This window comes from Ambystoma mexicanum, chromosome 1q (genome assembly GCF_040938575.1).
Source record: "Ambystoma mexicanum isolate Mex_15411 chromosome 1q, UKY_AmexF1_1, whole genome shotgun sequence".
NCBI classification, from domain to species: domain Eukaryota; kingdom Metazoa; phylum Chordata; class Amphibia; order Caudata; family Ambystomatidae; genus Ambystoma; species Ambystoma mexicanum.
This window is the reverse complement of record NC_090922.1, coordinates 629,341,773-629,366,577: the sequence shown is the minus strand read 5'-3', so window position 1 is coordinate 629,366,577 and position 24,805 is coordinate 629,341,773. Positions and strand designations below refer to the sequence as shown.

Here is a 24,805-nt window from a genome sequence, read left to right as displayed (position 1 = left end):
ACTGACAAATGCATTCTCACTGCACCCTTTTCTAGTTCCGCCCTGGGATTTGGATGTAGTACTTTTAGCTGCTCCATTACTGTCATCTCACTTCTGCTCTCAGGTTTAGTGAGCTACTAGCTCTACCTTGAAACCACCATTCACAGCATTATACTAAGAGAAAGACGTTTGGAGGATTCATCCCTCCTTCCTTCCAAAGATGGTGTCTGAATTTCATCTGACACCGAGAATCACACTGCCAGCTTTCTGTGCCACTCCTCACCCTTCTAAGGATGAAGAAAGGTTACACAGGATTGACCCAAAAAGGGCTGGTTTTATATTTCAGCGATCAGACAGGATGATCAACTATTAATTGACTACACTGGTCGAAAATTCAGCCAAGCAGTGACCAAGCAAGCACTCTCACGATGGATCATTTTATGCATTTCGGAGTGCTACTCCATTGCTGGAAAGGATTTCCCGGAGTACTTAAGGGCCCATTCCAATAGAGGATTGGCAACTACTTCGGCTCTGCAAAGAGGTGAACCAGTGCAGGACATTTGCAATGCAGCAACTTGGTCCTCACTCCATACTTTCTCAAATCATTTCTGCTTAGATATTGTCGGGCCAGGATGTTCACTTTGTAAGAGCGATTCTGCACAATATTATGTTCTAATCGAAATTGCACAAAAATCCACTTTTCCCACCTCCCTCTCCAAAACTGCTTTGGGAGTCGTATCGAAGATGAGGAATCCATGGGAAGAAACAATCCATTAGAAGAACAAATTACTTAACCCATGTAATGTTTTTTTTTTACTGTTGAATGTTCCTAACACCTACCACGCTGCAGACACTGAGCACATTTTTGTACTTCTCTTTCAAAGCCCATATGGGTTATTTTTTTTTTATTTTTATTTTTTATTTGTATTTAATCAATTTGGATTTTTACAAAGACTTTTTCTGGTTGTAGAATAAAGAGAAGAGTCATTTTCTGTACTTTAGTAGATTTCTCAAGCAGGTGCTTTAACGAAGAAAGGACTCTTTTACGTCACTTGCATAGTCTTCTCCATAGCGATGGTTATAATTTTGGCTGCCGCTATTAGCCAATGCGTTTGGGCTCCTGTGATGAGGCGGTTCCACCAGATGTTTTCGTCAATGATGTGGGATGCTTTATACACAGGACCGAGGAAGGCCTCTCTTTCGAGGTCAATTGCCGGGCAGACTATTAAGAGGTGCTTGATAGATTCAGTGGATTGGAGGTCTCCACAGAGTCTACAGGTTTTTTCTTTAGAAGCGGATCGAATTGCTAAGACTTCATGCGTCGGTAAGAGGTTTAGTCGGGCTTTCAGCAAAGTTCTCATGAGGGATTTACTAGAATATTTGGTGCAGTACTCCATCGGCTGTTTCAATTTGTTGAAGACTGGCGGCAGATGGGTTAGTAATTTGTTCGAGACTGCACTGTCGTTGGTTTTTATCCAATCAAGCCACTCCATTTTGGTTTTTATTCTCATAGGATTCTGGAATAGTTTTTCTTCTGAGCAAGCTATTTCTTGCAATATGCGCCTTTGGTTGTCTGCCCAGTTGTTTAGGAAGCTGTTGCTCCCTTTAGATATTTCCTCGGAAATCATCCTGTATATTTCCAGGCTATCTTGGCTCCGAATTTTCCTGTAATGTTGGATCGTACTCTGAGCGACAACTGCCTCCATAGAGAGCAGCCCAAGTTCACGCCTTATGGGTGCTACAGCTGTTGATTTTGGTAAGCCTAGTGTAGTTCTCCAGATGAAGCCTTCTAGTTTGGACCATAGGGTCAGTGGGATAGCAGGGTTAGCGTCCATGCCATATGTCAATGCTGGAATTACTTTTGACTTATACAATTGGATTGCCGGGAGGAGGCTGTATTTACCGTATTTTCTGTCGACGGCGCAGAGTTGGGCCGTTAGGTTTTTTGTTTTTGACCGCAAAGTTTTCTGCATACTTAAAGATCTTTTCGAACTGTCGATGTCAACTCCAAGATATTTGAATGTGGAGACGATTTCGATTTTCGAGTGGTCTAGGAACCATTTCAATGGCTCCTTTTTTTTCCGTCCCTGCTTCTGTAGAATCCAAATCTTCATTTTTGAGTTGCTGATCTCCAGATTGTTCTCCTTGGTGTATCGGGCCAGGTTGTCTAGTTGGCGTTGAAGGCCCACTTGAGTGTGGTCTAAAATAATGAGGTCGTCTGCATATAGAAGTCTGGCGACCCTTGTACTTCCGATTTTCGGTGGGAAGCATCTGATCAGTTCTTGTGAGGTTTGAAAATCGCCAAGGAAGGAGATAAAGAGTGCTGGGGCCAGAGGACAGCCCTGTTTGACTCCTCGATTAGATGGTATGGATTTGGACAGTAGCCCTTGGTGGTTTAACCTGACTGATACAGTATTGCCGGTATGCAGGGCGATAATTGGGTCGAGGATTTGTTTTGGACAGTTCCAGTTCTTCAATTTGGCCCACAGTGTCGGTCTGTCCACTTTATCGAAGGCCTGGGATAGATCCACGAAGGCAAGGAAGATTCGGGGAGCACCAAGCAGAACTTTTTCTTTTAGGATGTTTAAGATCATTATATTGGCAGCAGTACTGGCGTTTTTCTGGAAACCCGTTTGAAGTGGGTCTCTGGCTGGAGAATATCTTGCCCAATTCTGGAAGTGAGTCAGAAGAGAGGTAGCGAAGACTTTGCCGATGACATCTAATAAGGCAATAGGACGATAGTTGGAAGGGTCTTCTCGAATGCCTTTTTTGAAGATCGGAACAATAGCTTGGTTCCAGGAACTAGGGATTATCTTTCGTTCTTTGCAGTGTTTGAAAATCAAGCTCAAGATCGCTAACCAGGCCTCCGGATGTTCTTTTAAGTCGGTATTTGCTAGACCATCTGGTCCAGGAGCACGTGATAGTTTCAATTTCGAGATGATTGCCCTTATATCATCTGTGTCGGAGATATCGACCCAGTTAGATTTGGTAGGAGATGTCTTCTCTGTAGCAGAAGCAGGGCAATCAAACACTTTTGAAAAATGGGTGATCCATCGTTCTTCGGAAACTGCATTTATCATCTGTGAATTTGGCTGAGCTTTGATGCTGTTGATTAATTTCCAAAATTCTCTGTTTTTTTTGCTGGATATGGTCTTGATCATGTTTTCAGCATCTGCTTGATAGAGTGCTGATCTGGTGTTTCTTAGCCATTGTTTGTAGGATCTCAGCTCGAGAAGATAGGATTTCCATAGCGTTGAAGAGCTTGCGGTCGTTGCCTCTTTTTTTAGTTTTCTTAGGTGACGACGCCTGATCACTAGGCTACGATTGTAAGTGTGGGTATGGTTGCTAGTCAGGTTTCCGAGCCCTTTTCTGGGTTTTTTGTATGTCAGAAGCAGAGGAATGTAGCTAGACTTAAATGTTGCATTGTTTGCTTCGATATCAGAAGTAAGAGTTTTATAATCATCTCCCAAAGTTTTGATATCTTTTGCGGTCATACGCAGATGAGAAAGCTGAGTATTGGTCTCGACTGCTACATTGTAGAATTGTTGATCCCGATGCTGTATACTACATGTGAGGTTTAGCAGGTTGTGGTCACTAGCCTGAGTTCTAATGACTTCAAAAGAGGATATCATCGCGTAGATTTTTTCTGAAACAAAAATGTAATCGAGATTAGCTGTTGATTGGTCTCGCTCCCATGTAGGAATGGTGGTTTGATTAGTGGATTTTGCAGCGTTCCGAAGGTTTTTAGATTTCATTAGCGATACCCACTGTTTTCCTCTTTCTACTGCCGGTGTGTGATCTGACGGGTTCAAGCAGTTGGAGTTGAGGTCTCCACAAATAAGAATATTCGATGTTTTGTGTTTGATCATTATTTCATCGATGATGTTAGCTGCTTCGTCACAGAATTTGTCAGCAGAAGTTTTTTGTGGGTTCCAGTAGGCGTTGATAATAGCCCAGACTTCAGAAGACTTGTAGTTGCCCGTTGTTATGAGCACTGCCAAGAAAGCATATGTGGCTATTATAGTCTTACTGATGATTATATTGGATCCCGTCCGAATTGCTATCAGGAGGCCGGAAGAGGGTCTACCGAACAGACCTTTTAAAGCTGGCGAGATTTCGATGGAATAGCCATCAAGGACAGGCTTACTCAGTAACCACGTTTCTTGTAGACATAGGATATCGTGGGCTCCTATGTTATAGCTCCCAGTTTTGGTTAGGTGTGTGTGACCTCTGGTGTTCCATGATGCTATGGATATAATTGGGTTCTGAAGGGTTTCGTATTTTGCTTCGGGTAGCCGTGGAGACGGATAGGCTCCCCGCGTTTGCTGCTATCTCTTGAGGCCTGGGGTGAAGGCGTCTTGCAGCCAAGACCATGCATCTTTTGTTGGCTTAGGGTCTGGATGGGTAGTAGACTGGTTTATGTTCAGTTTTGATCGTCTATACTGGTCTGGCGATGCGGGTCTTCGTTCCTTATGGCGCTCTGATGATGTATAGGTGGACGTGGATGGTTTTCTCAGCTCTTTGCTATTCCTTGAATCACTTTTTTCTTCAAATCTTGCATTTGTGTCCCGAAAATATTTCGAGTCGTTAGTTCGGGGTGGATAGTTCCCCGAAGTTCTAGGTTCATGGTAGACAGGCTTCTCCCAACGGGGCGTTGTTCTACCCTGTCTTCGCGATCTGTACAGATCCTCAGTTTGTGACTTGTATCTGTAGTTTTTTACTGGCAGATTTTTGTAGTTTACTGTCTGGCTCTTGCTGCTGTTTGTATTCTGGATCTCCTTCAGGATGAAGCCCGCATGATCCACTTTAGCGTAGACTTCTTGGGGGATCTCTTGGAGGGCCGAGTTTTTGATGTGGAGATAGGCTTTTGCTTGCTTGTTTCTGTGGTAAGGCTCTATCAACGTGAAGTCGTCAGACTTTAGGGTGTTAAGTATATCAATCTGTTTGAGGATCTTGAGGACAGTTCTTCTGTTCAGGATCATGTAGAATTCTTCCGACGGTTTTTGTTCAATTTTGAATAAGTGCACTGAGTCTGTGATCTCATTTTTAGATCTAGAAGAGGATTCATGTTGATGTTCTTTTTTTAACTTTTTTTCCTTAGTAGGTGAATGTTTAATCGATGCATTCGATTTAGTAGGGTTAAGTTTTTCATAAAGTTGTTCAATACTCAAGTCTTCCGCTTGGTTTGATTTAGGTGATTTTCTGCTCTCGTTAGAGAGTGGGCTTGTGTCCGTGGCTTCTTTTGGTGAGTTCAATTGAATTTCCAGTTGATTTTCAGATATGTCTCCTGTTTCTGTGTCAAGCTCACTGATTTCTACTGAGTCCTCGTGTTGTGTTAGATCAAGCAATGAGCTTTGGCAGATGAATTCGTCGGCAGACCGTGGAGATTGGATTGGATGGGTGGTTGAATTGGTATTGTTTTCAAGTACAATCACTTGGTCCGTGGTCTCTATTCTAGCTTCTTTAGAATTACCCTTTGCGGCCTGTGGTCGGTCTGCTGTAGATTCTTTGGGCCTTGACCTCGAATCTTGCTGTGGGCTTCTAGTTAGCTTCAGTAGGGGTTGCTTGGTCGTCGGAACTGATGGTTTTTTGGAAATGGCTTTTGCTGATGCCATTTTTTCACCGTTGGTCGAGGGGGCGTTTTGTTTCTTCGGTTGGCAAAAAGCGGCGCTGTTTTCGTGGGTTGTGATTGGAGTGTGGTCTGTTTCTTTATCGTCTGAGGTGGTTTTTTCTTGGCTTGTGGTTTGGAGGAGTCGTAGTTTTTCCTCCAATACTGATAGCTTAAGTTCCCAGGATTCTTTATGCTTCTTATTGGTCTGTTCCAGCGCAGTGATGAAACCTTCTACAAATATCAACTTAGTGTGCATCATTGCTGTTACTGTGATGCTGTCCTTTAATGAGTCGTTGATGTTTTCGTAGAGTTTCCCAAATGGCGCTAAGGCTATTGTTATCGCCGACATGATGGTTGCTAGTTCGTTTTTTTTTAATGACGAATCCTTTGAATTTGGAGGAGCTATTTCACTTAATCTCCTATTTCTTGGAGGAGAGCATGGTCGAGGAGTTGAGTGCAACGGTTGTTCTGGTTGAAATAGACTCTCCTCTGTTTGAGTAATTTGATCTTGGTTTTTTGGGTTCCCAGTTTGTTGGTCTGGAGAGGATTGTATGGTCGGTTGAGACCCCAATGGTTGATGGTGGGCTGGGACTAGAGGCGGGGACAGTGTGATTTCATCGACCTGTTTTTCTTTGGGAATGCTTTCCATGGTTAGGGGGAGTGATATATAAATTTGATCTTCATTCTGTGGGAGTGTAAGAGTTTTGGTGTTAACTACAGTCTCGGCTTTCCCCTTGTTGCTCAACCTAGGGGGAAGCGGACGTATCGGCTGTGGGATGGCGACCGTGGCGCTTACAGTGTCTTCTTTTGGGGGGGATACAATTATCTCATTTTGATCTTTCGTAGGGTGCCTTCCTCTTTTCAATGCATTATTTAGTTCAGGTTTGCTTTTGACGGGGCTCACAGGGTCAGTTTGTTTTTTTGCATACCAAACTGTTTTTCTTGCTTTGGTAGCTGGTGGGAGATCCTGGATTGCTTCTAAAATTTCCACATCTGAGAGTTGGTTAGCCTCGTCCAACTTTCTTTTACATTGTTTTTTTAAAAAGTCTTTTAACGCCGAAGATAGCAGAGGGCAAGGAAGATTTTTCTTTCCTGTGTCTTTTTTCTTGTATTTTCTTTTTATGGTTATGTGTTTTATTACAGGTTGAGCATCTTGTTTGTAGTTTTTTGCCGGAACTTGGGGAACTGCTGATTCAGGGACCAATCAGGTCGGGTAGTTCGTCAATGTCATCGAGAGATGCTTTCGACATGCAGGTTTTACTTGCTTTGGACAGAGGAAGGACTTTGGAGGGTGAGCAGGTTTCAATGTTTAGTTCCCGGGTATTTGGACGGGACTGTTTATTTGCTAGAGTGTTCTCCTTAGTTGGGCTTCTTGCCGATTTTGTTGTTGTTTGCGTTTTTTGTGGCATTAAAGTAGAGTCGCTGTCGTTGCAGATTCTTGACGAAATTGCTGGAGTGATTTGCTCTCTTAGTACGTGGTACCAGCATGTTCTCTGGCTGACAGAATGACCCTTGCGGGGGCGCCGGAGCACTGGCTGTTTGATTTGCTGGCAGGAGCGGAAATTCTCTAGACGCTTGTGGAACTCTGTTTTGGGTGGTCGGGTCGCTGCCGGGAGACCACATTCCCGTCGTAGGAGTGCGATGCTGCGTTCCCACACGCGTTGGTTCCCCCCTCTTGGCCGCCGGGTGATCACCCACTGTTTCCACTGTATCCTCCTCCACCCGGTTCTTTACCCAGGCTGCAAGCACAGGGACGGATGCTGACCGTCCTCCGACCGTCAAGTCGTCCGCACCTCTGACCACCGTGAGGGCTTGGCGGGAAGGCTGAGCAGGCTGGGTGTTGGCGCTGGCGGGGGCGGAGGGAGGAGATCCCAGTGAGGCGTGCAGTTGCTGCGCCGGGGGGACTACAGCGTTATGTCGATCCATTGAGACCCGAAAATCCTCCATGTTCACAATCTGCCGAACAGGGGAGACGGGGAGTTCCAAGGTAAGAATATCTGGGTTTGATGGGTTTATCGGAATACTAAGAAGTTTCGGTGAAACTGTAGAGGTGAAAAGTGGTGATTCAGTGAATTTGTTCTAAGAGAGCAGCGCTCTAGGGTTTGTTTCAATTGTTGTGGGATTTGTTAAGTTTATGTCGCTTGTAGCTGCCTGCGTTTCGGTTGCGCTGGATAGTGACCTCGTGGGCTTGGTAGGCTTCATGGGTGTCGAGCAGGAAGCGAAGTTCGAACGCTGGGTACCATCAAATGGATTTTCAAAATCAAATTGGGTTGGGAGGGCTGAGAGGGATTTGCTTGGCGACATATGTATCGGGGAAGCCATCGAAAAGTTTCTTTGTGCTGTAGAGTTTTGTGTCAAGGGATTCTGTGACGCAGTATCCTGAGACTTGAAGTTACTTCTTAGTAAGCGCTGCTCTATTGTGCGCTCGGATTGAGGTTTCGACGGGCTTGATGTAGTAGTTAAAGATCCGTGTAAGGAAGTTTCGCAAGGTCCACGGGGCGCTCGGGGCTTTATTCGGAGGGCAGTGAGCCGCGTAATGCCGCAGACTGCCGGAGACTGCCTAAACCTCGCTTCAAGCTCCACTCACCGCTCCGCGGTGTACACTTATTTAGTGGGTCCTCCAACAGTAGAAAGAGTAGACAGGGTAGAGAGACTGCCGGAGACTGCCTCAAGGTCCGCTCACCGCTCCGCGGTGTACACTGTTATTTAGTGGGTCCTCCCACAGTAGAAAGAGTAGACAGGGTAGAGAGACTGCCGGAGACTGCCTCAACCTCGCCTCAAGCTCCGTTATTTAATTCCCCAAGACGGTTGAGCAAAAAGAGGGAAAAACGTAGGGACTGAGGCCTCGGGCGTGGTGCATGCTACTTAGACTACCATCAACCTCGCATCCGGATGCAGGACTGGTAACGAGGGAGATCGACGCTGATGACACACAGTGCCCCTTGCAATTGAATATTTTTTCTGAGGCTGCAAAGCAGGATACGAATATATCTAAGATGAGGAATCCGTGGGAGAAAAATCCATCAGAAAGAATATTACCACAGGTTAATTTGTTTTACATTTTCCGTAGGAAACTCCACGCTTTCTTTAATGGATTTATTCTTTTTCCCTCTTTTGTCTTTTTGTTAGTTCTAAAAAAGAAATCTGTTTTTTCAATGTACATGCACCTTAACATAATTCTCCAGATTCTTGAGTGATTTCTACAGATTGTTTGTAAATTTCTGTCATCTGATTCACCGCTAGAGATTTAAGAAGATGCCTGTCGACGGTAATATTCCTTCCACATGTATACAATATCTAGTTCGTAATCTAGAATGTCTCTGCGAAATGCCCTTGTTTTCTTAGTCTCAAGATCTTTATGGGATGTATCTAATTGTTGGTGACGTCATTTAGAGTATTTTGTAACTGTCATTGTGTTAAAAAGGAAATTAAGTTCACCTTAATTTGGCTTGTATCCTCCTAAATTCTATTCAAAGAGTGTGATAGTTACTTTATGGTCAAAATGATTAAATCAAGCGAACATTTATTCAAAATCTGACGCCCCCTCTTAATGAATGCTGGGATTTCTCTACATCTATTTGGTTCTAACGATACTCGTAAACCTCGAAGGATGCGTTGCGCTAGATGATATTGAGCTAGTGTGGTAGACTTGTTTTTTGAATATTGGATCTAAATATATATATATTGAAGTCATTGAAGGTAAATCTGATTGGAGTGCAGTTGGGTTCCACGTTGGCAATAATGGGCATTGTTTCTGATTACTAGCGCAAGGCTCTGACCCATGAGCACCTGAAATTTATTGAAAATATGTATATATATTTCTGAGGCTTGTGGAATCTGCTTAGATCACATGCTGTGCATAGGCCGACATCTAGTGGAAGCTGCAGAGTATTGCAGTTTGTTTTTCGAAACTCGAAAATGGGCGTCGACATAGGGCGTGCCAGTAATACTATCCCTAGTGTGACGTCCACTGTACCCATGATCCCTCACGCGTGTAGGATCATCAGATTGTTTTTTTCCGCCATACTTGTCGGAAGCATTGCGCGGAGTTCCCTGGCTTTCAGCCATTTTGCAAAAAATCAATATTAATCTCCCCGTTCTTTCACTCCCTCGTTGAGACATCGAAGATCGACGCCGGTCCGAAGAACATACAACCGTCGAGAGCTGCACGACGGACTTTGGGCCTCGGAAGGCCTCTGGCCTCGGCCCGGGCCCCGGAAGGCCTCTGGCCTCGGCCCTGCAAATAGGGAGAGTGGGGGGTGGAAACATACTCTACACTCTTTAGTTTCCTACACACACTAGCCCGCTGCCATAAGGTGACATATGAACAGTACTCCATTTAAATGTTGCCCCAAGTGCAACCGCAAGTACCCTTGGGTTGACAAACACGCCACCTGTAATCTCTGCTTGCCGAGGGACCACCCCGAAGCGAACTGCAGAGCGTGTAAGCTTTTTAAAGCAAAAGCACTCAAGTACCGCTCCACTAAACATTGGGCCCACCACGCCAGGCAGCTCGAGGCCATAGAAGCAGTGGGCCCAATGTCTTCAGTGATGGCAGCGACGTCGCCTTTTCGGACGGCGAGGGCACAGGGGCGTTGAAAAACACCCAAGCGCTAGTCCCCGACCTCAGAGGATTGTCCGGCAGGGCAGTTATGGGGAACACTCCCGGCGACACGAGCGCTACCCAATCTACTATTACACCCAAACATACTAAGGCCAACCGAGACTCGACACGCGTGTCGAGTTCTCGGAAGAAAGAGGCACGTAGAGAGAGGTCCACCGAATCGGTGTCCTCTGGCCGTTCCAGGTCGAGATCGCCGCACGACACACGGCAACCGTCCACAGTTGCCAAGAGTGCCTCACTCCCCAAAGTTACGGAGATACGTTCGTCAGAAGACGAATTCGACCTCCACCCCCAAGCCGCACACCAAAAGTCTGCTCCGGCAGACCGTTCGACGTCTGCCTCCGAGTCTCAACGTGCGCACTCGAAAGAGAGAGACAATAGCCCCGAATCTCGACGCCAGGCGTCGAAAGATTCAGAAAAGGCCAAACCATCAGGGAAACATTCTTCCACTCATATGCAGGTCGTCAGATAAAGGCAAATCTAAGACCCCTGTCCCTGTCACTACACCCAGGCTCATCCCTCCCACTCCTCAGGATAGGGGATTAGAAGAGGAACCTCAACAGGAGGTGGTCATCCCCAGCTCCAGGGAATGGAGCTCTGAAGGCATAGACTGGGTGATGAGGAGAATGTCCTTTATGGCCGATTTCTACGAAAAGAACCCTGATTATTTTTCTAGTTATCAAGGTGCCCCTGACAACTCTACTCCTTCAGGATCCAGGGACCCTCAGCCTCCTAATAAAAGACCTCGGTTTCAGACCCTTACTACATACAACCTTACCAACAGTTTGGTGAGGATCCAGACATGGAGATTTTAGACGACCAAACAGGAGTCGATTACTATGGGGATGACGAGGACCAGGATGGGGAGGAAGAAGACGAGGCAGAAGTCTACAATATGGACTCTCCGGTTTGCAAGGAACCACAAGTTACTGACTCACCAATAGATAACCAGCCCCTTCTAAATGAGGTCTTGGCTAAAGCTGCAGAGCACTTCCACATCGACACTCAGGGGGCGCAGGAAGAGAGGGACTTTGCAGAGGAGCTAGTGGGAGACAAAAGACCCATTGCTCAAGCAATCCCTATTCTCAAGTCCATCCAACGAAGAATTGATCCTTCCCTTCTCACTCCTAATCTCACCAAGGCTGTAAACCCCAGGATTGAGAAAAGGTTCAGGGCCGCTCAGTCAGACCCAGTTTATATAAGAGGTCAACTTGAGCCCGACTCCTTGGTAATTACTAACACCAGAAAAAGAGCGGGGACACCTCTATCATCGTCTGAGGCTCTCACAGACAAGGAGAGCAAAAGAATGTATGGGTTAGTAAGGAAGGTAGCCATCATTTCCGCATACTAGGCAAGGATCGCCAACACCACCACTCTGTTGGCAAGCTATAATTGCCACCAGTTGGAGCAGGTAGCCGCTCTCATTGACTCCGCACCGGAACCACTTAAGGGTCAGCTGGCCCAGATCGCGTCGGAGGGTAGAGCTGTGTCCGGTTGCATTCTAAAGACAACCTTTGAAGCCGCAGATAATGCAGGCCAGCTCATAGCAGAGAACACTGTCATTAAGAGACATGCTTGGCTAAGACAGTCAGGGTTTAAACCCGAGACCCAGGCAACCCTTATTGACATGCCGGTGGAGCCGAAAGTCTTGTTTGGCAAAGAGGTAGAGGACGCTCTGAAAACTGCCAAAGACGAGTATGATACTCTGAAGTCCCTGGGACAATTGACAAATAAGCCCACTAATCAAAGAGGGAATAGTAATTTTCGTCGCTCTCGCTGCCAAAATTCCCAGAGGGGCTCCAATTATGCACAGGGACAGGGTACATCATGGGGTGGCAACCAGCAGACTACCCAGAGTTACGGCAGAGGTAACAAGAGGAGCCGAGGTAGAGGCAGCCACCGCAGAGGCAGTACGCCTCCCACAAAGCAGTGAAGTTCCGCTCAGGGTCCCTTTCCACGCGTCCCCAGTAGGGGGGCGCATTTCCAACTTCACACAAGCATGGGAAGGGATCACATCGGACAGATGGGTGCTGTCCACAGTGTCCACAGGATACTGCATCAAACTGCTAGAGCTTCCCCGCAACCACCCTCCACGACAAAAGTTGCATTCCTTGGAGAAGATCCTCCTCGAGGAAATCGTCAATCTTCTCGCAAAGGACACGATAGAACTCGTCCCGGGCAACCAAGTAAACAAGGGTATCTATTCAACTTACTTCCTTGTGCCAAAAAAAGATTTAACAATGCGCCCAGTATTGGACTTACGCCCTGCAAACAAATATGTCAAGCCCCAAAAATTTCGCATGACTACTCTCCAGGAGGTAATCCCCCTCCTAAAAAAAGGGGATTACTTGGCAACATTGGACATGAAAGATGCCTATTTTCATATTTCCATGTTCCCAGCGCTCAGAAGATTCTTGCGCTTCAAGGTGGACAGTCAGCACTACCAGTTCAAGGTGCTGCCCTTCAGTATAGCCTCGGCTCCAAGGGTATTCACCAAGGTACTGGCGGTGGCGGCGGCACACCTACGAAGGGAGGCAATCCCAGTGTACCCTTAGCTGGACGACTGGCTCATCACGGGGAGTCCCCAGTAATTTGCAGATCAAACATCCAAAGAACGATCGACCTCCTCTTCGAATTGGGTTTCTCTATCAACGAGAAAAAATCAAGCCTGGTACCAAGCACCTCCAAACAGTTCCTAGGAGCGGTCCTAAACACGCAAGAGGGGTTGGCCTTTCCATCAGAGGAAAGAATTTGGAATATACCACTGCAAATTCCTCTATATCAGCCGGTCGCCAGATAAAGGTGCGCAATGCGATGCGTTTGCTAGGCATGATGGCGTCATGTATTTACCTGGTCCCCCACGCGCGCCTGCGCATGCGACCCATGCAAGAATGGTTGGCGAAACAGTGGTCTCAGGCAAGTGGTCAGTGGGACGATCTAGTGGTCGTTTCGCCAACACTTTTACAAAGTCTTCACTGGTGGACAAGAGAGAATCTGGCAAAGGGGAAACCCTTTTACGATCCAGAGATACAAGCTGTAGTCACTACAGACGCGTCCCTGTCAGGGTGGGGAGCACATCTCCTTCACCACACAGCTCAGGGTCTCTGGTCTCACACAGTGGCCAAGAATCACATCAATCTGCTAGAGCTTCTAGCAGTCTTCAGAGCGCTTCGAGCGTTCGAACCCCACCTGTTGAACCTGTCAGTGCAGATCTTAACGGACAGCACGACAGCTATGTTTTACATAAACAAACAGGGGGGGGACTCGTTCGCCAAATCTGTCCATGCTTGCCCAGAAAATGTGGACGTGGGCACTCAAACGGAACATTTACATGTCATCTCAACATGTTCCAAGGGATCTCAATTCACTAGCGGACGCTTTGAGCAGGGATCCCCTCCCAGAAGAACACAAATGGTGTCTGCACAGAAAGGTTGTACAAGACCTGTTCTCACAGTGGGGTTTCCCCACTACAGACCTATTCGCCACAAGCAAAAACAGACAATGCCCAGGTTTCGCATCCAGGTTCCCCCAACCAAACTCCAAGGGGAACACCATGTGGATGAACTGGTCAGGGATGTTTGCCTACGCTTTTCCACCAACTCCTGTCATGAGGAAGGTGGTCAACAAGATGCACAGGGAATCGATGACGCCCATCCTAGTTGCTCCTATGTGGGCGAGACAACCGTGGTTCCCACACATGCGCAGACTAACAGTGTGCGAACCCATCAGGCTCCCGTGCTTGCACAACCTTCTTATCCAGCACCAAGGTCAGACAGTGCATCCTCAACCCAGCTCAATGAACTTGTCAGCATGGCTCCTGAAGTCATAGAGTTTGGACATCTCAATCTGCCACAGAGATGCATGGACATCCTAAAGGAATCTAGGAAACCAAATACGAGACGCTGTTACTTTGATAAATGGAAAAGATTTGTTATCTGGCGCCATAATAAACAAATCAACCCGGTTGATTGTGCTCCTTCCAATTTTGTCACCTACATGCTCCATCTGCTGGACGCAGGATTGGTATTTAATTCACTCAAGGTACACCTGGCGGCTCTATCAGCCTACACCACCTCCCATAACAAGGTGTTGTGGTGGAAAGTACCAGTGGTTAAAGCCTTCATGGAAGGGGTAAAGAGACTCCACCCTCCAATTTCTAACCCACCACCAGCGTGGGGCCTTAATGTGGTGCTTTCTAAACTCATGGGCCCACCCTTTGAACCCATGCATAAAGCCAGTCTCAAAGACCTGACCTATAAGACTGCCTTCTTAGTAGCCATTACATCCATAAGAAGGGTCAGTGAAATTCAGGCTTTGTCAGTGCAGGATCCTTTCTTTACTGTTCATAAGGATAAACAGGTTCTACAAACACACCCTAGGTTCTCACCTAAGTTCATTTCTAAATTACACGTTAACCAGTCCATTGAGCTTCCGGCCTTCTTCCAAGAACCCAAGAGCTCTGCTCAGGTGAAACTACACACTCTAGATGTGCGAAGAGCGGTCCTCTACTATGTAGACAAGACCAGGCCGCTAAGAAAAGCAGACCAACTGTCTGTCTCCGTAGCTACAGGCAGAGAAGGGGATCGCGTCTCTAAGGGTGCCATCTCAAAATGGATAGTCAACTGTATCCAGCTGTATTACTCCCTTTCTGAAAAGACTCTGCCCTTTACGCCAAGAGCCCACTCGACTAGAGGCACTGGGGCCACTCTGGCTTTCATTGTAAATGTACCCCTTGACACCATTTGCAAAGCAGCTACTTGGAGCTCTATTCACACTTTTACTCAGCACTACTGCATTGACACTCATTCCAAGACAGATACTCAAGTGGGACAAGCGGTTCTAAGACATCTGTTTGCTCATGACTCTTCTCACATCCCACCTCCTTCTTCTAACACTGCTCGCTAACCTATGCACAGCATGTGATCTAAGCAGATTCCACAAGCCTCAGAAGGGATACATTACTCACCGTAATCGTATTTCTGATGCTTGTATCTGCTTAGATTCACATGCGCCCGCCCTTCCTCCCCTCTGAGAGAAGGCGCATGGATGCTTGTAGTCTTAGCTATCTATCTATCTGCTTGGATAATCTGTACTCGCGCTGCTCCTCATGCTACCTCATGTCAGAAAAAAAACACAATCTGAGGATCCTACACGCGTGAGGGATCATGGGTACAGTGGACGTCACACTAGGGATAGTATTACTGGCACGCCCTATGTCGATGCCCATTTTCGAGTTCCGAAAAACAAACTGTAATACTCTGCAGCTTCCACTAGATGTCGGCCTATGCACAGCATGTGAATCGTAGCAGATACAAGCATCAGAAATATGATTACGGTGAGTAATGTATCATATATACAGCTACCTGTATTAATACATTGTATTAACAAAAGATTGCATGTCCTGCAGTCATTTTCTGTCACACAGTGCCAGGTTAGGGTTCCCTGTAAACTCTCACTTGGTACTGATGAGTGTCCGAGGAGGGCAGCAGTGAGTATGACTGCTGCTCTCTCCACCCACTGCTTGAATTGCTTCATGATGTATGGTGCCATGAATGCTTTTCATAACTTTGGTTACATATGACACTGAGAGGGTTTGTGACAATTTCATGTAGTAGCTTTCCTCGAGCTGTGGCGGAGGTGGCCTTGGGCGTCCTTTATGGGACCCATTGTAAGGAACTCATGGTGGCAACAGTAAAGACAGACACAAGTGATCACAGTTCAAGGGTGTTTTTTAAACCGTAAATGTGGGTTGAAAAAACGCCTAATCTAAACCTAAATCTAAAATGCGAGCAAGCTACAAGCATCAAATAAAAATAAGGCATTCCTAGTGGCGTCTTATCAAATAAAAGGGCCTATACTAAGAAAAAAAACTATTGCCAATCCTTACTCTAAATATAACAAAGAGTGTGGGATAAAGTTCATGGGAAAGAAAGGTGTTCACAAAGAATAAGTCAGGATGCAGTAGTTGGGGTCTCCCTTCCCCACGTTTTGAGCATTGGACAAGGTGAGACTCCTGAGCACAGTACACGCTTGAGCTTCCCCAGCACGAGCCAACAGTTCCGCTCTCAGCTTATCAGTGCCTTCGGCGGTTGTCTCTTTTCTACACAAAGTCTCTTGCCTCCGAGGACCTGATGTCTTTAAAATGAATAAACAAAAAGTTCCTTTCTGCTTGCACGTTGGTTGATGCATTTTCACTCTTGGATCCACCTCTTCCCGGCGCAGATCTACAAAAAGTTTATAATGATGTCAGGACCGTCGGTTATGAAGTTTCCAAGGGCATGTTATGTTCAGCGTACCAAAATAAATGTTCCAAAGTTCTTCTCTGATTATACTTGGGTGACACCTCTTCACCCCTGGTTCCGGGGGGGCTTCCGGGCTCAGACCCCTCTCTCAAATATCATCTTCCCTTTGTCTGGTTAATTCTGGCATGTATTCAAAGATTTTCTCTGTTGCATTCACGGTCGATAGGTGATGGCTTTTCACCCCTGGATCCCCCTCTTCCGGGCTCAGACCCTTCTCGACTGTTAGCCTCCCTCTGCCGGGTTCACTCTGGCTTCTAACACAATGTCATCTGTGACATTTACAAATCTCAATGTCTTTTCAAACAGTTCACTGTGGACATCCCTTAGCCGGGTTCACTCTTGTCGACACACTGTTAATCGGGACTTTTGTCTTGGCCCCTTCTTTATTGGTCAGGTTCACTCTGGTTAACGTTTCCAATTTACAATTACTTGAACAGTTCTTAGGATGCGGGATTCATTTCCCTTAGCTTCACGATCAGCTGCTGGTCAAAGGCTTTCGACTGTACAGAGGATTTTACTGGACCTCTGTATGACCACTTTGACCCCCTTCTCGCCTTTCTCCCAAGGCCTTCTGGTAACTGTAGTTTCAACCAAATGGGTAATCGGCCAGAGTTTCTCCAGTGAGCTTTCAACTTGCATATCAATAGTTCTTTGTACTGTAATTAGCAGCTTGCTGCTTTTGTTCAACACAGTTCGGCTTTTTATTGGCTCTCTTCGACACATCGCCTGTGATGGAACCGCTTGGCTTTTCTTGTCTCTGGGGGCAAGCGTCTCTCCCCGGCATGCTTGTCAGCGGAGGAGGGCCCCATGGACTGTGGACATCTGCTGCAACACACGCTGGCTATTGTTCGTGGTCTTACAATTCCTTCTGCAGAGGTTTCACAGGGCTTGGTCGGAAAGGGCAAGGTTGCTTCTCTTCTTGTCAACCTCTCGATTCGCACCGTCTTTCTCCTCCTCTTGAACTGCCGTGCTAAATTAGCTCTCTGGTCGTGCGGTCTGCCTTGCTGGTATTGTGCTCTCATGCTCCAGCTTTTATCCCTGTGGGGAAGGGAAAGGGCTGTCTGGTGTGTCTGATTCTGGTCAATTGCCTGAGTCTCGGCAGGATTGCTCAGGGGCAACGTGCTCGCCTTGGAAACAAGACGACACAAAGCAACGAAGGTTTGAAACCCGGGTCCGCGCTTAGAAACCTCTGGGTATTAAGCGCGTTATAAATAAGCTATCATATCACACCCTTGTACTGGGACATGTCAGGTAAACGGATCTGGTGTTTTTCCGTCGTCTTTCGTGGTGTTTCAGAAGTGTTTGTGTCAGAAAGGGGTTGGGGGGTGTCCAGTGTTAGATTATCCTACAGTGTAGGATGGTGAAAAGGTGTTATTCCCGTCGGTGTCCCACCTCTACTCCCCGAGGATCCCCCATCCAGGTGACCCTCCCGCACTAGTCCACCCCCAAGAACTGGATCCAATAGCGATGGCCGTGTCCTGGCCACCTGGATGACAGATCCCTGGGGACTAGTAAGTGAGACATCTTCAGGTTTCTCACACCATGCGAGTATCTCCCTAGTGAAAATGTTATTTCGAAGGGATTGTGTCCTCCGACGTATTCCTCATCTTAGATATCTCCTTCCAGCTCTGCTGGCCTCGGGAAATGTTTTCACTAAAGGGCGCTGCGCGTCGACGTCCTCCGAGTCGATGTCCCTCGACAGCCGCCGTATCGACGCCGACGTCATCCTGGCTATAAAGGCCGCGCGCAGCGCCCGTTGCTCAGTTCCGTTTTTCTGCGCTTACTCAGTGCCTCGGAATACCGTTGCTCAGTTTTGTCAGAGTTAAACCTATTTACCTCGAGTTATTCGATCCGTACTCGATGGCTTCTTCGTCGGAACCGACAACTCCTCGATCCGGCTTCAAAAAATGCCGAGATTGTGGGAAAAAGATGTCGCTGACTGACCCTCACAGAGTTTGTCTGTGGTGTTTGGGAGCTGAACACCATTGTTCGGAGTGCGAGGACTGTATGTCCATGACAGCTAAGGCCCTGAAGGAGCGTAGGGGGAAGCTGGAGAAAGGTAAGACTTTTAAAGCTTCTTCTTCCTCGACGAAGTCGAGACATTCGTCTCCTCGTCACCATTCGCGCTCCAGATTTCGGAGTGGGTCTCATCACTCCTCGAGATCGAAGCACTCGAAGAGGAGACGTCGAAGATCCCCTTCTCCGTCTTCCTCTTCCTCTGTTTCGCTAAAGAGAATCCCGTGCCCCACGAAACATAGTTCCCGGGCTGAATGGGAGGAATTCCGCAAAAATATGATGAGCGTCTTCGAGAAAGCGGCCTCGACCCCCTCGAAGACTGCCGAGAGCGATGCTCTGGTCGAAAGACCCGAAGGTCAAAAACGCCGCGAGTCGCAGTACCCGGCGAAGGAAACCTCTCGAGCGCGTCACAAACCCTCGAGTAGGACTATGACCTTCCTCGAAGGTTCCGTCGACGAAGGTTCCGTCGACGTCAAGGTCGATGTCTTCGACGCCGTTGTCAAAGGGACCTTCGACACACGAGTCTGTCGACTCGACGCCAGCTTCGACACCGGTGTCGACGCCAAGAAAAGTCACGGTTACGACACACCCAGTGACTATCCCCAGGTCCTCGACGTCGATGGCTTTGAGATTGTCGAGCAGAATTCCAATTCTGTCGAGGTCTTCGAGGCCTCCGCCTTTGTTTTCGACGCCACGCTCGAAGCCTTCGGCGTCGACGACATCGACGTTTTCGAGGCTGATTATGACAAGTTCGGCACCCTCTGCTTTGGAAATGGGGTTTACACCCTTTATGAGTTCAGAACAATTGAGAACTATGGAAGAGGGTGAATTGTCTGAACAGGAAGACACATTTGAGTTGCAGGGACCTGTAACCCCAATTAGAGAGGAATTTCCCTCTGAAGAACACAGGTTAAAGGATGATTCCTTACATGAAGCAAGTGGGTTAGACACCTCCCCTGAGGTGGAGTTTGCTAGGCCAGACCCGGGGGAGCATGCTGAAACCCCCTTTAGAGCCTTAATGGCCAGGATCACAGAGTTTATGGGGTGGTCTGCACCCTCACAATCTTTCCAACAAGATGACCTCACGGATATTCTTGACAAAGGCCCACAGGAGGATCCTGTGGTGCCTTTTCATAAAGCTCTTCAGAGGAAGATTATGACAAACTGGGAAACCCCAGATGTCGTACCGGCAGTAAATAAAAAACTGTCTACAAAGTACAGGGTATCCTCTACAGACCCGGAGTTTTTGCCTAAACATCCATCCCCAGAAAGTCTGGTGGTACAGGCAGCATCCTCTACCGATGTCAAGACGGCTTATCCTACCGTCCCACAGGACAGGGACGATAAAAAATATGATACTATGGCAAAGAACGTTTTTTCAGCATGTAGCATGGCGTTAAAATCTGTTAATGCAACTTGCACCCTTGCTAGATTCAGCCATACACTTTGGGAGTGTGCTTCTACAGCGGCTGACTGCATCCCGGAGGGAGAAGAAAAGGGATGCGTTCCTGAATATTATTCAGGACGGTAAAGACGCTATGTGCGAATCCCTCCAGACGGGCATTGATTCGGCTGACAGTATCAGCAGAGCAATGGCGGCAAGTACAACAACCAGGAGATTCGCTTGCTTGAGAAAGTCTGGTTTTGCCCCAGATGTGCAAGCCAGGCTCTTGAACATGCCATTCGATGGCTCTTCTTTGTTCGGGAAAAAGGCGGATGACAGTTTAGAGAAACTGCAGACTTCAAAGGCAGGGGACAAAGAAGAACTACCCGAGGTGGACGGGGGAGATATATTCAAAAGCCGCAGCAACAGCAGGTGCCTCTTTACCATCAGCATCTGCATCAGCCGCCCCAAAACCACTCTGAGGACTTCCCTCACAGGACACGGGTAGGAGGCAGGTTGACTCCACATCTGGCGGTATGGCAGGCTATCACGTCAGATGCTTGGGCATTGGAGACAGTTGCCCAAGGTTACTGCCTACCTTTCCTACGTATACCTCAAGAGTCATCCACCGGGGATCAGCTCTCAGAAAGCTCCAGATTCGCTCCTCTTGCAGGAAATTTTGGACCTGCTAGAGAAAGGTGCCATAGAACCGGTACCTGTAGCGGAGAGGAACAAGGGCTGGTATTCCCCTTACTTTCTCATTCCAAAGAAAGACGGAGGACTGAGACCCATCTTGGACTTGCGAGAATTGAACAAATTCCTCAGGAAAGACAAATTCAAGATGGTCACTCTTTCTCAGATCCTCCAGGCCCTTCAGTTCCACGACCGGTTGGTATCTCTGGACCTTCAGGACGCTTATTTCCATGTGCCTATCCATCTCAAACACAGGAAATACCTGAGGTTCGCAATTGGCAACTCTCACTATCAATTTCGAGTGCTGCCATTTGGGCTGACCTCCGCCCCAAGGGTCTTCACCAAGTTAATGTCGGTAGTGGCGGCAAGTCTAAGGAGGGAAGGGATTCACGTCTACCCCTACCTGGACGATTGGTTGATCAAGGCTGTTTCTTCGGAACAAGCTCAGATCCAGCTAAATCACGTGTGCCACTCCCTTCACAGACTGGGCTTCTCCCTCAATTTAAAGAAGTCACAAATGATACCATCGCAGAGACTCCAGTTCATAGGAGCGATCCTGGACACTTCCCTGGGAAAAGCCTCGCCACCAGAGGTGAGGGCTCTAGATATTCTACAGATGGTTACCAAGTTCAAATATGCCCAACGTCTCCCAGCCTTCGACTTTTTGAGGTTGCTAGGCCTCATGGCATCCTGCATTTTCCTAGTGCCAGAGGCTCGCCTGAGAATGAGATCCCTCCAGTGGGCACCGAGGACTCAGTGGTCACAATTCTCAGGGAGAATGACCGATCTTCTTCAGGTTCCCGACAGGGTGGCTCGAGACCTTCAGTGGTGGGCCTGTCAGGAGAACATTCTGAAAGGAGAACAGTTTTGGCAACCCTGGCCTGAGATAACAGTAGTCACGGATGCCTCACTCACGGGGTGGGGAGCCCACGCCAACGACTTGACCATCAGCGGTCGTTGGTCTCCATCGGAGTCCAGACTACATATCAACCTGTTAGAGCTGAGAGCCATCAGACTTGCGCTGAAGGCGTTCCTGCCAGCTGTACAAGGGAAAAAAGTCCTGATAATGACGGACAACATGGTGGCCATGCACTACCTCAACAAAAGAGGAGGCGTAGGATCACTGCCCCTGTGCAGAGAGGCAATGCAGCTCTGGTTTTGGGCAATCCAAGAAGGAATCTCTCTATCGGCAGTTCACCTTGCCGGAGAGAAGAACTTGACAGCGGACACTCTGAGCAGGCAGAGCATAGTCTCCCACGAGTGGGAGCTAGCTCAGGAAGTCCTTCAAGAGATCTTCGCCCTTTGGGGAACCCCTCAAGTAGATCTGTTCGCCACCAACCTCAACAGGAAGTGCGATCGGTTCTGCTCAAATGAATTTCCCCCGAGAGGAGCTCTGGGAGACGCGTTCATAGTGGACTGGGAGTTTCCGCTTCTGTACGCGTTCCCACCGGTCCCTGTCATTCCTCAAATGATCAGGAGGTTGAGAAGATTTCGGAGAACCATGATCCTAATTGCCCCGGATTGGGCCAGGAGAACGTGGTACCCGGACCCTCTAGACTTGTCCATCTGCCCTCCAATTCGACTTCCACTCAGAGAGAACCTACTCTCACAGAAGGGAGGTCAGGTTCTCCATCCAGACATCAAAACCCTCAACCTTCACGCTTGGCTTCTGAAAGGCTGAGGTACAAGGTTTGGGACCTCCCTGATGATGTTATGGAGGTGTTGCTTTCGGCAAGGAGACCAGCAACAAAGTCTTTATACCGCTGCCGTTGGAACAGATTTTGCAGCTGGTGTAGAGAACAGAATATCGACCCTTTTTCATGTGGTACACCAATGGTTTTGTCTTTCCTACTATATTTGGCAAATTCAGGCCTTCAAGTTGGCACCATTAAGGGCTATCTCGCAGCGCTATCCATCTTTAAGCGCACTGCGGAAGAACCATCCTTTTTCAAGTTACCCTTGGTAATACAATTTCTAAAGGGGTTAACCAATGTTTATCCCCCAAGACCATTCCAAGTTCCCCTATGGGATTTAAACTTAGTCCTAACTTTCCTGATGGGCACACCTTTCGAACCACTCCATTCTTGTTCGTTACGATTCCTTACCCTTAAAACTGTCTTATTAATAGCACTTACATCTGCTAGAAGGGTGAGCTAATTACAAGCTCTTTCTGGTAAACCCCCTCACACTATCTTTCACAAAGACAAAGTTGTCCTGCAAGTGAAGCCTAATTTCCTCCCAAAGGTGGTTTCTGAATTTCATATCACTCAGAAGATTACCCTACCATCTTTCTATACTCCTCCTCACCCGGGGAAAGAGGAAGAGAGGTTACACAGGCTAGACCCTAGAAGGGCTTTAAGTTTTTACATCAGTAGACTAGCCAGGATAAGACAGGCAGACCAGCTGTTTGTAGGTTACACAGGTCACAAACTGGGGTTACCAATAACTAAGCAGACCATTTCCAGATGGATCATTCTAGCCATTCTGGAATGTTATAAACTGGCAGGAAAAGAGCCCCCTCAAAACCTTAGGGCTCATTCGACCAGAGGTATTGCAGCTTCATCGGCCCTCAAAAGAGGTGTGCCGGTTAAAGACATCTGTGCGGCCGCTACATGGTCGTCTGTCCATACCTTTACACGATTTTACAACTTGGATTCCTCCTCCAGTCAAGAGACTAGGTTTGGAAGGGCTGTACTGCATTCTATTCATCAATAGAAGACAGCATGAAGTCAGTACTCCCTCCTCCAATAATAGAATACTGCTATGGGAGCCTATCTAAGATGAGGAATACGTCGGGAGGACACAATCCCTTCGAAGAACAAGTTACTTCTTACCTTGTAACGTTCTTTCGACGGGATGTTCCTCCGACGTATTCCTCATCGACCCTCCCATCCATCCCCGCAGTTCTACTTCCCTTGTTGTTGCAGCTTACGCTCCTTCAGGGTGATTAGTTTAGTCCAGAAAGCATTATTGTGGGCTACAAAACGGAACTGAGCAACGGGTGCTGCGCGCGGCCTTTATAGCCAGGATGACGTCGGCGTCGATACTGCGGCTGTCGAGGGACATCGACTCGGAGGACGTCGACGCGCAGCGCCCTCTAGTGAAAATTTTTGCCGAGGCCAGCAGAGCTGGAAGGAGATATCTAAGATGAGGAATACGTCGGAGGAACATCCCGTCGAAAGAACGTTGCAAGGTAAGAAGTAACTTGTTCGTCTATCAATTAAATACTTGATTGTTAAATGGAGAGTGAATAATATGCAATGTAACATAGTCTTTTTTACCGTACTGAGCAAATGGCAGGTGCCAATACCGGACTACAAAGCAATAGAAGTGGTTTATTTGCATAGTCTGCTTTTCCAGCCGGTAAAATTCCTGTCAAAACCAGTTTTCCCTAACGAGCAAGTTCTTCTAAGGCTTCCACGTCCAGACTCTAGGAAAACTGGAAAGATTTTTGGATCAGAAGGTGGAATGTGTGTTCTTAATAGTGCGTTCCCCACGTGCAGTCAGAGCGGTTTAAACACAACCGCCATTTTCTAGATGTGCCTCCTTGGGGATTACCCATGGCTGAGCTTAAATCAAATTATCAGGGAGACTAACTTGCATTGCGCAGGTGGTCTTCTGCAAGATGGAGCAGTTCCTACAGTACAGAGCTTGCAGGGGGCCCCATGATGTGCTGAATGTTGCGCCCAAACCCATGCTCCTCGCACCAACCGAGGCCAGAATGCTGTGCACCAAATGCACTTCAGAGATGTGATTTGAGGCTTTTATTTGAGGGTGAAACCTATAAAGTAAGCAACTGCCTCAAAACGATTTTCCTTCGCCCCCAATTTGATGTCACCATACCACGCCTATACTGAGAAACTAGCAAAACACTCCAGAAAGCCTTGGGTTAGTGCACGCTAATCCAACAAAACATGCAAACAAGTAGAACACAAAATCCATACATTTTAAAGAGTTACCCATCTGCTGTTTGAGCTATTTTGTTTCAAGCACATGTTTAGGTGTTACCTAGTACTTCACGCCAACCCAAAGAGGGTTTATGCTGTTGTTTATAATTGAACAGCCCTGTTGTCTGTCTATCATGGTAAGACTGGTTTGTAGCTCTCTAGGTTCTGTTTTGAACACTTGTACGCAACACCCTCTGCTTCTGTTCAGAGGTGACCCTGTTCTACATAAGAAAGATTTCCAATGCAGGC

General features: G+C 47.4%; 1 protein-coding gene across 5 annotated transcripts in view; it reads left to right on the top strand.

The window, feature by feature from the left end:
* SUCO (SUN domain containing ossification factor) overlaps positions 1-24,805 on the top strand; it is a 1,613,753-nt gene that overhangs the window by 762,038 nt on the left and 826,910 nt on the right. The gene's annotated exons all lie outside the window — the stretch shown is intronic.